This window comes from Mustelus asterias, chromosome 24 (assembly GCF_964213995.1).
Source record: "Mustelus asterias chromosome 24, sMusAst1.hap1.1, whole genome shotgun sequence".
Lineage (NCBI taxonomy): Eukaryota > Metazoa > Chordata > Chondrichthyes > Carcharhiniformes > Triakidae > Mustelus > Mustelus asterias.
Genome location: NC_135824.1, coordinates 34,085,063 through 34,101,121, shown reverse-complemented (window position 1 = coordinate 34,101,121; position 16,059 = coordinate 34,085,063).

Below are 16,059 nucleotides of genomic sequence, written 5' to 3'. Positions count from 1 at the left end.
GCACAGAAGGAGGCCATTCGGCCCATCTTGTCCATGCCAGCCTGAGGACACTCAGGTGCCCTTTCTAATGGGCGGCGCAGTGGCACAGTGGTCAGAACTGCTGCCTCACAGTGCCAGGGTCCCGGGTTCAATTCCCAGCTTGGGTCACTGTCTGTGTGGAGTTTGCACTTTCTCCCCGTGTCTGCGTGGGTTTCCTCCGGGTGCTCTGATTTCCTCCCACAGTCCAAAGATGTGCAGGTTAGGTTTATTGGCCGTGCTAAAATTGCCCCTTAGTGTCAGGGAATTAGCAGGGTAAATATGTGAGGTTATGGGAATAGGGCCTGGGTGGGATTGTTGTCGGTGCAGGCTCGATGGGCTGAGTGACCTCCTTCTGCACTGTAATGATTCTATTCTATTCCAATCCCACCTCCCTCACCCAACCCATAGCTTACAGCACTTAAGGTGCAGATCCAGGTACTTCTTAGAACAGTTTAGAGTCTGTGCCCTTAAAGCATCTGAAAAGAAGAAAGAAGAGTTAATTACGATGGGCGGAGAGGTTTAGGGAGAGAATTTCAGACTTTAGGACCTTTGCAGCCTAAGACAGGGCCACACGCGGAGACAACATGTAATGAGAGAATCAGCACACACTGTGTTTCTGAGCAATGCAGAGTGTTCCTGCCGTAGACAGGAGCACACAAACAACAAAGACATCATTCAGCCCCTGGAGCCTGTTTGTCATTTCAATTAGAACACGAGCTGTATTTTTACTCCATTTCCCCTGATAACCTTCCCCAACCAGAGACTATCGAATAAAAGCAAATACTGTGGATTCGGGAAATCAGCAATAAAATCAGAAAGTGCTGGGACAATTCAGCACATCTGGCAGCATCTGTGTGGAGAGAGAGACAGAGGGGGCAATTTTCAGTTTTTATTAACTGAGTGTCGAATTGGCTGTGGAAAGAGGTGATTACCCCCCCCCCCCCACGCCCCCCCCCACCCCCCCCCCCCCCCCCACCTCACCTCCCCCCCACCTCCCCCCACCACGGCTCCGCTCCTTTACCCAGCCTGCCCCCCCCAACCCCCACCCCACCCGGCTCCACTCCTTTACCCAGGCTGCCCCCCCCCCCATGCCCTCCCCCCCGCCCCCCATGCCCTCCCCCCGCCCCCCATGGTTCCACTCCTTTACCCAGCCTGTTTTTCATTGAAAAATATTCTGGAGGCGGGTCCCATGCCGTCACACTGGCAGAGTGGGCCCTGTGTGAACCTGCCCTGCCAGCAACCTCAACCTTTAGAGATCTGGAAAAGATTCCCCCTCCCTGCTCCGCCCCCACAGACACGGAGACCAACCTCCCATACACATAGGAAATCTCCCCCCTTCATAGACAGAGGAAACCGGCCCCCCACCCAATGGCATGGAGACCCCCCTCCCATGAACATGGGGAACCTCCCCCCCCAACAGACACAGGGCCCCCCCCACCCCACGGACATAGGGAACCTCCCCCCCCCCCTGCCACAGACACAAGCCCCCAACCCCACAGACATGGGGAACCCCCCCCACTGACACAGGGCCCCCCAATCCACAGACGCAGAATACCTCCCTCCTCCCTTGCACATGGGGTACTCCCCTCCCCCACAAGTCCACAGAGAATCCTCCCCATGACCCCCACCCCCAAAGGAAGCCCCCTCCCTCGGACTGGCCTCAGGCATTAACGCAGCAGTGCCAGGGAGCAGTGCTAAGGTGGTGTCATGGGCAGTGCCGGGACGCAGACTACTAGAGTACAGCCCAGGCATGCACTCTCTCCCCCCAGGGGCTGTACTTACCTATGAGCTTCACCAAGTTCCTGTTTTTAAAACCCTGCTATAAATGAGGGGGAGGTTACAGAGGGAATGCCCACTAATGACATGCTAATGGATAATGAGGTTCATGATCTTTCTGGGTATGACCAAATTATGCCAATGTCGGGAGATTTTGCACATGTAGAATCATAGAATCCCTACAGTGCAGAAGGTGGCCATTCAGCCCATCAAATTTGCACCAATACTCTGAAATGTGCATCTTACCCAGGCCTAACACTCCGGCCGATCTCTGCACATATAGCATGGCCAATCAACCAAACCCCTGCACATCTTTGGAGTGTGGGAGGAAACCGAAGCACCCGGAGGAAACCCACGCAGACACGGGGAGAACGTGCAGACTCCACACAGACAGTGACCCAAGGCTGGAATTGAACCCAGTTCCTTGGCGCTGGTGAGGCAGTAGCGCTAACCACTGTGCCACTGTGCTGCCCCATTTCACCCATGGCAACCGGGGGGCAAATTCCCAGCCAGAGTTAGTGGCTGAAATCCCCCCAGCAGGATCTTCTGGTCAAGCCAACAAGACTCTGCCAGGTTCAATGGCAACCTCTGCCACCACAAAATGGGTGGAGATGGAGGGGCGGGGTGGGGGGTGGTCACTGTGAGGCAGCAGTGCTAATCACTGTGCCACTATATCAAGTCAGAGCTCACTGGACTGTCAAAAGTCCAACATCTACAGAGACCAATTTAATCACTTTGGCTGCAATTTTCAGTGGGTGGGAATGCAGGTGGAGGCAGAGAATTCAACAGGAGTCCCCAAACAGCTTTTATGCCGGCAGGATTTCCCATCCCGATTGTCCCCGCCCCCACCGTAGTAAGGTTACCTCCCCCCTACTCGCCGGTGCAACGTCACGTTGGAGGGGTTTACAACAGGTCCTTCGAAACAGGGGCCTGGCGAAGTGAAGGCTCACAGGGAAGTACAGCCCGCATGGAGCAGAGGGTCATGCCCGGGCAGTACCTGGGCAGTGAAGAGGCACTGCCCCCTGGCAACTCCCCCAGGCTAAGAAACACCTCCAGAACAACAGCCAGATTGATTCTCCTCTCTTGCAGGGACTAAATCCCCATCCGGGAATCATTTAAATATGGCGCCTGGACCTTTGACGTCCTGAGAAAGCACTTGCACGCTGACTTCCTTCCCATCCTCACCTCACAATTCACCACACTCCTTGCACGTGGATAGCTAATTAGCTAGCCGCTACGTAATCCCACCTGGCCAGCCAATCCGACCCATTGTAAAAGTATTGCTCACTTTGAATCCCATCGCCAAACTTCTACATCAGGACCGAAGATTCCGCCCATTGCCTCTGACCCATTTGGTGGGCAACTTGCAGCCTGGGGACCACATGCAACCCACCTGGGTTCTGAGTCCGACCCACGAGACATTTTGTTGACCATTGCCCATGTGCAGGGTTGCCACACTCTGCTGATTTCTGCCCGTGTAGTTTTCTCCCTCCCAGCGTGACTGAAATGATTCACACCTAAAACAAGACAAGTAAAGTGAGGTACTTGCTGAATGCTCACAGCAATGACTGTGAGAGCCGTGTGCTCCCGCTGTGTCCAAAATTTAAACAGTTCTTTTGTTTTTACCGTTAGAAGTTAATGACAATATATGAATGATTAAACATTTTCTAAATAAAGTTTATTAGTCACAAGTAGGCTTACATTAACACTACAATGAAGCTACTGTGAAAATCCCTTAGTTGATACACTCGGGTGCCTGTTTGGGTACACCGAGGGAGAATTTAGCATAGCCAATCCACCTAACCAGCACGTCTTTCGACAGTGGGAGGAAACCGGAGCACCCAGAGGAAATAGACATGGGGAGAACATGCAAACTCCACACAGACAGTGACCCAAAGCCGGAAATTGAACTCGGGTCCCTGGCGCTGTGAGGCAGCAGTGCTAACCATAAGATTATAAGACCATAAGACATAGGAGCAGAGTGAGGCCACTCAGCCGATCGAGTCTGCTCCGCCATTCATTCATGGCTGACATTTTTCTCATCCCCATTCTCCTGCCTTTTCCCCTGATCTCCTTATTAATCAAGAACCTATCTATCTCTGTCTTAAAGACACTCAATGATCTGGCTTCCACAGCTTTCTGCAGCAAAGAGTTCCATAGATTCACCACTCTCTGGCTGAAGAAATTCCTTCTCATCTCTGTTTTAAAGGATCGTCCCTTTACCCTGAGGTTGTGCTCTCTGGTTCTAATACCTCCTCCTAGTGGAAACATCCTCTGTACGTCCACTCTATCCAGGCCTTGCAATATCCTGTAAGTTTCAATCAGGTCCCCCCTCATCCTTCTGAACTCCAATGAGTACAGACTCAGAGTCCTCAACCAACGACAAGCTCTTCATTCCAGGGATCATTCTTGTGAACCTCCTCTGGACCCTTTCCAAGGCCAGTACGTCTTTCCTTAGATATGGGGCCCATAACTGCTCACAATCCTCCAAATGGGGTCTGACCAGAGCTTTATACAGCCTCAGAAATACATCCTTGCTCTTGTATTCTAGACCTCTTGACATGAACGCTAATATTGCATTTGCCTTCCTAACTGCCGACTGATGTGCGGGTCCAAAGATGTGCGGGTTAGGTTGATTGGTTGATTAGGTTGATTGGCCATGCTAAAATTGCCCTTAGTGTCCTGAAATGCGTAGGTTAGAGGGATTAGTGGGTAAATATGTAGGGATATGGGAGTAGGGCCTGGGTGGGATTGTGGTCGGTGCAGACTCGATGGGCCGAATGGCCTCTTTCTGTGCTGTCGGGTTTCTATGATTTCTATGATTCTATGAACCTACACGTTGACCTAGAAAATCTTGAACAATGACTCCCAAGTCCCTTTGTGTTTCTGATTTCCTAAGCATTTCCTCATTTAGAAAATAGTCTATGCCTTCATTCCTCCTTCCAAAGTGCATAATCTCACACTTTTCCACATTGTATTCCATCTGCCACTTTTTTATCCACTCTCCTAACCTGTCCAAGTCCTTCTGCAGCCCCCCTGCTTCCTCAATATTACCTGTCCCTCTACATATCTTTGTATCATCTGCAAACTTAGCAACAGTGCCTTCAGTTCCTTTTTCCAAATCGTTAATGTATATTGTGAAAAGTTGTGGTCCCAGCACTGGCCCCTGAGGCATACCACTAGTCACCGGCTGCCATCCTGAAGAAGATTCCTTTATCCCCACTCTCTGCCTTCTGCCAGTCAGCCAATCCTCTATCTATGCCAGGATCTTACCATTAACATCATGTTAACTTATTTAACAGTCTCCTATGCGGTACCTTGTCAAAGGCCTTTTGGAAATCTGAATAAATCACGTCCACTGGTTCTCCTTTATCTAACTTCCTTGTTACCTCCTCAAAGAACTCTAACAGATTTGTCAGACATGACCTCCCCTTGACGAAGCCATGCTGACTCAGTCCTATTTTATCATGCACTTCCAAGTACTCCGCGATCTCATCTTTAATAATGGACTTTAAAATCTTGCCAATGACCGAAGTCAGGCTAACTGGCCTATAATTTCCCATCTGCTGCCTCCCTCCCTTCTTAAACAGCGGTGTTACATTAGCTACTTTCCAGTGCTCTGGTACCCTCCCTGCCTCCAGTGATTTCTGAAAGATCGCCATCAATGCCTCCACAATTTCCTTTAGAACTCTGGAGTGTAGTCCATCCGGTCCAGGTGATTTATCCACCTTTCAGTTTCCCCAGAACCTTCTCTTAGTGATGGCCACTACACTCACCTGTGCCCCCTGATTCTCCTGGAGCTCTACCATTCCACTGGTGTCTTCCAGTCCTCTTTGTTTAACTGGAGTGAGAGTGGGGGAGAGAGTCTTAGCAGGAGTGCTGAGAGTAAGCTAAGAAGTGATTTAATTATTCATTTATTCATTTAAGGGTATTCCTAGTATATTTCGCGGGCTTTTTTCAGGGTTTTGAATTGAGGAAGTGAGGTCAGCTGAAGGGGATTCTGGGAGGTTGAGTCTTAGTACAAAAGGCAGTTACTTGGGGGGTTCGTCGGGAGCATAAAAAGCCGTCTGCACTATACAGCGGGCAGCGTCGGGAGCGGGCAGTGGAGTGAGTGGGGAGCAGAGTGTGCATTGTAAGGGCTTTGGCTCACAGGGCTTGGGCTAAAAGGGCAAGGCAAGGCTAGTTATTTTTTACCCAACCCTATAAAGGATAAGGGCAGGTATGAGTGATCGGCCAGTTCAGTGCTTCCGATGTGGGATGTGGGAGTTTCTGCAAACACCGAGCTTCCCAGAGGTTCACATATGTGCCAGGTGCGTGGAACTGCAGCTCTTGAGAGACCGTGTTAGGGAACTGGAGCTGCAGATCGCTGACCTTAGCCTAATCAGGGAAAATGGGAGAAAAATTGACAGCAGTTATAGGCAACTAGTTACACCGGGGCATCGGGAGAATGACACGTGGGTCACAGTTAGGAGGAGTAAAGGGCAGAAGGGTAAAGTACAAGGGAGGTCTCCAGAGGTGTCTCAAAATAGGAAGGGCTTGGTGACAGGTGTGAGAGGGGAGGGGAGTGGACAGTTAGAAGAAGGGTCACCTGTGGTTGTCCCACTCCAAAACAGGTACATTGTTTTAGATAGTGTGGAGGAGTGTGCCTCTCCAGGGGTAAGACACAGTGACCAGGTCACTGGCACACAGTCAGGCTCTGTGGCCCGGAAAGGGAAGAGAGGGGTTAGGAGAGCGATAGTGGTGGGGGATGCGTCAGTTAGAGGGACAGACAGGCGATTCTGTGGGGGCGAACGGGACTCCAGGATGGTAGTCTGCCTACCTGGTGCTGGGGTCACGGATGTCTCCGAGCGGATAGGAGGCATTTTAAAAGGGGAAGATAAAGAAACGGATGTCATTATACACATTGGTGGAAATGACGTAGATAGGAAGAGTAGGGGGGTCCTAAGGGAGCAATTCAGGGAGTTGGGAAATAGGTTAAAAAGTAGGGTCACTAGGGTGGCCATCTCTGGGCTGCTCCCAATGCCTCGTGCCACTGAGGATAAGAATAGGGAGTTGGTTCAAATGAATGCCTGGCTAAAGGACTGGTCCAGGAGGGAGGGCTTTATTTTCATAGACCAATGGGAGGTTTTCAGGAGAGGATGGCACCTGTACAAGAGGGAGGGGTCACAACTAAGTTGGAAGGGCACAAATATCCTGGCTGGGAGCTTTGCTAATGCAGTTCGGGGGGGTTTAAACTAGTATGGCAGGGGGGTGGGGATCAAACTATTAGGTCTATAAGTGTGGTGGCTGGGGACGAGCTTGGGGCTGGGACAAGGCTGGCAAAGAAGAAGAGCACTCTGGGGGAGGACGACCTCACTGAGCCTGGGGGTCTGGAGTGCTTATACTTCAATGCAAGGAGCGTAGCAGGTAAAACAGACGAACTTGGGGCCTTAATGCGCACGAGGAATTTGGATGTGGTTGCGGTGACGGAGACTTGGTTGAAAGAGGGACAGGACTGGCAGCTGAATATTCCAGGGTACAAGTGTTTTAGGCGAGACAGAGGAGGGGCCAAAAGAGGTGGGGGAGTAGCGGTATTGGTTGGAGAGCATATTACAGCGGTGCAGAGGGAGGACAATTCGGAGGAGTCGTGTAGCGAGTCACTCTGGGTGGAGCTTAGAAACAGGAAAGGCGCAGTCACTATGTTGGGGGTGTACTACAGGCCCCCCAACAGCCCAAGGGAAGTGGAAGAATGGATATGTCAGGAGATACTGGATAGGTGCAGGAAATATAGGGTTGTTGTAGTGGGAGACTGTAGTGGTATAGACTGGAAATCGCTGAGGGCAGGGACTCTGGATGGTGAGGCATTTGTAAAATGTGTACAGGAGGGTTCGTTGGAACAATATGTGGACAGCCCAACTAGAGAGGGGGCTATACTGGACCTGGTGCTGGGGAATGAGCCCGGTCAGGTCTTCAAAGTTTTGGTCGGGGAACATGTGGCAAATAGTGACCACAATTCTGTTAGCTTTAGGATAGTGATGGAAAAGGATGAGTGGTGTCCCAAGGGTAAGGTGTTGGATTGGGGGAAGGCTAACTTTATTGGGATCAGGCAGAAATTGGCAGCTCTTGATTGGGAGAGGCTGTTTGAGGGTAAATCCACATCTGGTATGTGGCAGTCTTTTAAGGAACGGTTGTTAGGGCTACAGGACAAGCATGTGCCTGTAAAAAAGAAGGATAGGAAGGGTAGGATTAGAGAACCGTGGATAACCAGGGAAATTGAGGGACTGGTCAAAAGGAAAAGAGAGGCGTATGTTAGGTCCAAGCAGCTAAAAACGGAGGGAGCTCTGGAGGAGTATAATGAAAGTAGGAAAATACTCAAACGGGGAATTAGAAGAGCAAAAAGGGGTCACGAAATGTTCTTGGCAGACAGGATTAAGGAGAATCCCAAGGCATTTTATTCATACGTTAGGAACAAAAGGGTTGTAAGGGAAAAAATCGGACCTCTCAGGGACAAAAGTGGGGACTTATGCTTGGAGCCCAAAGAGGTAGGGGAGATCCTAAATGAATACTTTGCGTCGGTATTCACTAAGGAGAGGGATGTGTTGACTGGGAGTGTCTCGGAGGGGAGTGTTGAACCGTTGGAGAAAATCTCCATTACAAAGGAGGAAGTGTTAGGTTTGTTAGAGAATATAAAGACTGACAAATCCCCAGGGCCTGATGGAATCTATCCAAGGCTGCTCAGGGAGACGAGAGGTGAAATCGTTGGGCCTCTGACGCAAATCTTTGTCTCGTCACTGGACACAGGTGAGGTCCCAGAGGATTGGAGGATAGCCAATGTGGTCCCGTTATTTAAGAAGGGTAGGAAGGATAACCCGGGTAATTATAGGCCGGTGAGCTTGACGTCCGTGGTGGGGAAGTTGTTGGAGAAGATTCTTAAAGATAGGGTGTATGCGCATATAGAAAGGAATAAACTCATTAACGATAGTCAACATGGTTTTGTGAGAGGGAGGTCATGCCTCACGAACCTGGTGGTGTTTTTTGAAGAAGTGACCAAAATGGTTGACGAAGGAAGGGCCGTGGATGTTGTCTATATGGACTTTAGTAAAGCATTTGACAAAGTCCCTCATGGTAGGCTAGTGAAAAAGGTTGGATCCCATGGGATAAAGGGGGAGGTGGCTAGATGGGTGGAGAACTGGCTTGGTCATAGAAGACAGAGGGTGGTAGTGGAAGGGTCTTTCTCCGGCTGGAGGCCTGTGACTAGTGGTGTACCGCAGGGCTCTGTATTGGGACCTCTGCTGTTTGTGATTTATATAAATGATCTGGAAGAAGGAGTAACTGGGGTGATCAGTAAGTTTGCGGACGACACAAAACTGGCAGGACTTGCAGATAGTGAGGAACATTGTCAGAGGCTACAGAAGGATATAGATAGGCTGGAAATTTGGGCAAGGAAATGGCAGATGGAGTTCAATCCTGATAAATGCGAAGTGATGCATTTTGGTGGGAATAATGTAGGGAGGAGCTACACGATAAATGGAAGAACCATAAAGGGTGTAGAGACGCAGAGGGACCTGGGTGTGCAAGTCCACAGATCTTTGAAGGTGACGTCACAGGTGGAGAAGATGGTGAAGAAGGCATATGGCATGCTTGCCTTTATAGGACGGGGCATAGAGTATAAAAGTTGGGGTCTGATGTTGCAGATGTATAGAACGTTGGTTCGGCCGCATTTGGAATACTGCGTCCAGTTCTGGTCGCCACACTACCAGAAGGACGTGGAGGCTTTGGAGAGAGTACAGAGGAGGTTTACCAGGATGTTGCCTGGTATGGAGGGGCTTGGTTATGAGGAGAGATTGGGGAAATTGGGGTTGTTCTCCTTGGAAAGACGGAGGATGAGGGGAGACTTAATAGAGGTGTATAAAATTATGAAAGGCATAGATAGGGTGAACGGTGGGAAGCTTTTCCCCGGGTCGGTGGTGACGTTCACGAGGGGTCATAGGTTCAAGGTGAAGGGGGGGAGGTTTAACACAGATATCAGAAGGACATATTTCACACAGAGGGTCGTGGGGGCCTGGAATGTGTTGCCGGGCAAGGTGGTGGAGGCGGACACACTGGGAACGTTTAAGACTTATCTAGACAGCTATATGAACGGAGTGGGAATGGAGGGATACAAAAGAGTGGTCTAGTTTGGACCAGGGAGCGGCGCGGGCTAATTGTTCCTGGTTTCTCGTTTCAAGGCTTCATTCTACGATCATCTTGCTGGTGCCAGTACAGAGTGAGACTGCGGATAGTTGGGAACCTGTCTCGGGGGCAGGGAATTCATATGGTGTTCGTGGAAGTGGAAATGACTAGGGTTGGGAAGCATTTTCCGATCGGGGCCATTGTGATCTCCTGGACTCGTTTCGATCGCCTCAGAGGGTCGGAGAGGAATTTCCCAGATTTTTTTTCCCCATATTGGCCCTGGGGTTTTTCACTCTGGGTTTTCGCCTCTCCCTGGAGATCACATGGTCTGGAATGGGGGGGTGGGGGTAAGTTAATAGGTTGTAATGAACAAAGCATCGTAGCTGTGAGGGACAGCTCGGTGGATAGGATATTGGTATGTAGATAGGCTGGAAAATTGGGCGGGGATCCTGGATTCGGGATTCAATCCTGGACCGGGGAGCGGCGCGGGCTTGGAGGGCCGAAGGGCCTGTTCCTGTGCTGTATTGTTCTTTGTTCTTTGTTCTTTGTTCTTTGTCCACCGTGAAGACTGATGCAAAGTAACTATTCAGTTCCTCTGCCATTCCTTTGTTTCCTATTATTAGTTCATTTTCCAGTGGTCCAATGGCTATTTCTGCCTCTCTCCGACCTTTTATATATTGAAATAAACTCTTGCTATTTTCTTTTATATTACTAGCTAACTTACACTCATATTTCACCTTCTCCCCCCTTATTGCTTTTTTAGTTGCCCTCTGCTCGCTTTTAAAGGCTTCCCAATCCTCCGGCTTCCCACTAATCCTTGCCACTTTGTATGCTTTTTCTTTTGCTTTTATGCTGACCTTGACTTCCCTCGTCAGCCATGGATGCCTCGTCCTCCCCTTATCATGTTTCCTCTTCCTTGGGATGAATTTCTGTTGTGCCTCCCGAAAACCCCAAAAAACTCCTGCCATTGCTGTTCCACTGTCTTCCCTGCTGGGCTCCCTTTCCAATCAACTCTGGCCAGCTCCTCCCTCATGTCTTTGTAGTTACCTTTATTTAATTGTAATACCGTTGCATCTGATTCCAGCTGTACCACTGTATCACCATGCCTCCCGACTCATGATGAAACTCGTGATGAAACATTCAGCGTGTAATAAATGTGTTTAATCTTATTCATGAAGTCACGGTGAGTGAACAAGCCCGATTTCAATCTTGTGGCCCACAGAGATGAAGGAGAGCCACGCACGTGGCCCACTCACTAGCCTAGGTTGCCCATCATTGTTTTGACCTCGAACACCATTTCAACTGATGCAACCTCGATATGTGTGCCATACAATAGGAAGAGAATCATTCTTCGTTTTTGGACATCATTCATCAGTTAGAGAGACTGAAGAGACATTCTCTTGGAGAAGAGTAAAGTTGGTACTCCCGTTAAGAGGCCATTGAGTGTTTGGATATCAAGATTCAAGTGCGCCGCTCCCCGCTCTCCCCTTTCAGGTCCCCACTGCTCTCTGATTGAAGGGGGGTAGGGGAGTTCTCCCCAGTGTCCTGGCAAAAATGTATTCCTCAGCCAACATCATTAAAACCAATGATCTGGTCATTTATCTCATTGCTATACATGAATTGTTGCAGTGGTTTCTATATTACAATAATGACTACATTGCAAAAATACTTCATTGGCTGTAACATGCTTTGGGATGTCTTGAGATTAATTGATTTGATTGATTTTGATTGATTTGATTTATTGTCACATGTATTGGGATGCAGTGAGAAGTATTGTTTCTTGAGTGCTACACAGGCAAAACATACCATTCATGAGGGACACAGGGGAAAAGGAAAAGGATAGGGTGCAGAATATAATGTTGCAGTTACAGGTAGGGTGAAGAGAAAGATCATATGATAGGACCATTCAAAGGTCTGATGGCAGCAGGAAGAAGCTGTTCTTGAGTCTATTGGTACATGATCTCAGACTTTTATATCTTTTTCCCGACAGAAGAAGGTGGAAGAGAGTGTATCCGGGGTACGTGGGGTCCTTGATTATGCTGGCTGCTTTCCCAAGGCAGTGAGAAGTGTAGACAGAGTCAATGGATGGGAGGCTGGTTTGCATGATGGACTGGGCTACGTTCACAACCCTTTGTAGTTTCTTGCAGTCTTGGTCAGAGCAGGAGGCATACCAAGCTGTGATACATCCAGAAAGGATGCTTCCTGTGGTAAGATAGGGACTATACAGATGCGAGTTCTTTCCATTGTTCATCACTGTTCCACTGGGATTGCACACCAAAGAGCCTATTAAACCAAAAGACACGCTCCTTAGAGCACAGAACATGCTACACATATAGACACGCAATAGAAGGCAAGATAATGAGCTCCTTATACATGCATTTAGATATAGCTCCAAATGCACCTCCATTTTGAATTAATTCAACATATCTATCCACAGGCCAGAGACGACCATTTTCTCACAGTACAGTCACTTCCAAACACAAACAACAGAATCAGGTTCCCAAAAAAAAACTATTTTGGGCTCCTCCTGAATTGTCTATCTGGTGTGTAATAAACAGAAATGTTTTTGCTACCAAATGTATTTGTCGAGCTGAGAAGCTGCTTCAGGGCTTTCAAGGAGGGATCAATAGCATTATAATGCAGAGCAGAGAGTATTACCAGGGACGTCACCACGGAATCAATTACCATGGTTACTGCTGGCCTACAACGACGAGCGGCAATTAACCAATCCTAAATCCCTTCATCAGCTGCGAGTGGTAAATATTTCCAATATTCTGTCTGGAATTTTTAGTGTTGAGTCAGTAAATATTCAGGAGTACCTGTTATTGAATTCAGCTGAAGAACATCGGAAACAGGAGCTGACGGCCTATCGAGCCTGCTCCCACCATTTGATCATGGCTGACCTTCTACCTCAACTCTACTTTCCTGTCTGCCCTTCCTGGGTGTGATATTCTGGCTCCTGCTGCCAGCAGGATCACCTGGTCACCGACGGTGAATCCCAGCAGTGGCGGGGGGGGGGGGGGGGGGGGGGGCGGTGGGGGGTGCTATGGATTCAATGGAAAATCCCACTGGCAGCAACTGCTGGCCAACAGTGGGCTACCTCCCATTGCTAAGAAATCTGCCGTGAGGCATGTGTGGAGAATCCCTTCCCCCCAGCCACACCCCCCCCACCTCCCCCTATTCCTGCCCCCCCCCCCCCCACCCACCCTCTACCAATATCCCTTGATTCCCTGAGAGACTAAAAATCTGTCTATCCCAGTCTTAAATATATTAAGCAATGGAACCTCCACAGTCCTCTGGGGTGGAGGCATCCAAAGATTCACAACCCTTTGAGTGAAGAAATTTCTCCTCATCTCAATTCTAAATGATCGGCCCCTTAACCTGAATCCAGTTTCCCCAGCTGGGGAATCAATCTCTCAATATCTACCCTGTAAAGCTTCTTCAGAGAATATAGCCCCGGTTGTGGAGAGGACGTTTCCACGAGTAGGAAAATCTAGAATCAGAGGGCACAACCTCAGGCTAAAGGGACGATCCTTTAAAACAGAGATGAGGGGGAATTTCTTCAGCCAGAGAGTGGTGAATCTGTGGAAGTCTTTGCCGCAGAAGGCTGTGGAGGCCAGGTCATTGAGTGTCTTTAAAACAGAGATAGATAGGTTCTTGATTAATATGGGGATCGGGGGTTATGGGGAAAAGGCAGGAGAATGGGGATTGAGAAAAAGAATCAGCCATGATTGAATGGCGGAGCAGACTCGATGGGCCAAGTGGCCTATGCTCCTATGTTATATGGTCTTATCAGCATAGGGCAATGCACTCACCCCAGGGACCAATTTAGCAAACCCTTGATTCACCATCTTCAATGCAAGCACATCCTTCCTTAAATAGGGAGACTAAAATTGCACACATTATTCTAGATGTGTTCTCACCAAATATCCCGTTCCATTGTAGCAAGAAATTGTTATTGTTGTACTCCAAGCCCCTTGCAACATGTCATTTGCTTTCTTAACTGCATGCTGCAACTGCATGCTAACTTCTTGTATTCCTTGTATGAATATACCCAGGTCTCTTCCTTCATCAATATTCACAAAGTTTCACACCTTTTTACAAAATATTCTGCTTCTCTATTCTTATGACCAAAGTGAATAACCCCATACTCCTCCCCCCGCACCCACCATTAAACTCTGTTTGCCATCTTGTTGCCTACTCAATTAACCTGACTTTATCCCTTTGCAGCCTATTTGTGTCCTCCTCACAGCTTGCATTCCTACCTAGCTTCGCATCATCAGCAAAATGTAGATACATGACTCTGTTCCTTCATTTAATTCACTAATATAGATCGTTAACAGCTGAGCGCCTAGCACTGACCCATGAGACAAACCATTAGTCACAACCTGCCAACTTGGAAATGCCTCATTTTCCCCGACTCTCTGCTTGTCTGCTAACTAACCTCTATCCATGTTAATACATTACTCCCAGCTCCATGAGCCATTATCTTGTGTAGTCACCTTTTGTCTGAAGTCTCAGCAAATGACTTTTGGAAACCCAGGTGTACGACATCTACTGGATTCCCTTTATCTGCCCTGATATTTACACCCTGAAAAAAATTTAAGACATTTGCCCAATAGTATTTCCTTTCTTAAAACCTCATTACCTTGTTCTTATACCATGCTTCTCTAAGTGCATTGTTAAGACTTCCTTACTAACAGTTTCCAGTACTTTCCCGATTTTTCAGTGAAGTCATCCAAGTATTCAAAATATCCAATTGCAGTAAATAGAACAAAAGAAGAAATAGCTTGCATTTATATAGCACCTTTCATGACCGTAGACTATCCCAAGGTGCTTTATCATCAATGATGTATGTTTGAAATGCAGTCACTGTTGTAACGTAGGAAACAAAGCAGACAGTAAGATCCCAAGAACACGGATGTGAAAATGAGCAGGTAATCTGTGGTTATGATGTTAATTGCATTCCAATTCTCTTCCTGCACCTCATGGTGCACTAAGGCAGACTTTCATCTGTTTCCATAGCTAGTAATTCCTGGAATACATCACTAGCCTGTTCCCAGGGGCTTATAGCTTGAGGGGTATCAGTCCACATCTCTCCCGCTCTTAATGCCAGCCATTAGCATGTTTGGAAGGATTTGCAGATTGGCACTCAACCTGTTTGACCATGTTGTGAATGCACTTTCCTTGGTCATCAAGTGGGACTTGAACCCAAAGTATCTGGCTCAGAGGTAGGGACGCTAACCACTGCGCCACAAGACTCCTGTGATGTCAGTTCAGAGATAATAATTGACCAGAATACCTGAGAGAACTCGCACATGCTTTGTTGAAATAGAGCCATGGGATTTTAAAAATTATATTTTTAAGAGAAGTGAGTGTCGCTGGCTGGGCCAGCATTTTTTGTCCATCCTCAAGTGCCCTTGAACTGAATGGCTTGCTAGGCCATTTCAGAGGGCATTTAAGAGCCAACCAAATTTTTGTGGATCTGGAATCACATATAGGCCAGACTGGGTAGGGAGATCAGATTTCCTTCCCTAAAGGGCATTTATATCTACCTGAGAGGGCAGACAGTGTAGTCCAATGTACCACCTGAAAGATGATGGCCGGATGTTTGCCATCCCACCCACCATGAGAATTGTAGAACATGAGGGGCGGACCATGGAAAGGTCCGTTGATGTCAGACGGGATTTTATGGTTTTGGGATGAGCAGTGCAGCAGAATCATATTGGAGGACAACCCTGACATTTTCTATGGACACCAAAGACCACTGACCTGAAATTGTGATACTAATAAAATTATGACCTGAATTTACTGTTCCCTCACCAGCAGGTGTTTAGGTGGTGGGTGGTGGCGGGGGGGTCGGAGAAGGGGGTGTTGGTGAGGGGGGTGCAGGGGTGCATGCAATGGAAATAATGGGTGTCCCACTGGGCTCCTGCCTGGCCTGACTTTGTTCCGATTTTATGCTGCCGCAGGCAAGGCCTCAGAACACCCCAATTCAGACCCTCATGTCTCCAATTATTTATTTATTTATCAGTGTCACAAGTAGGCTCACATTAACACTGCAATGAAGTTACGTGAAAAGCCCCTAGTCGCCACACTCCGGTGCCTGTTCGG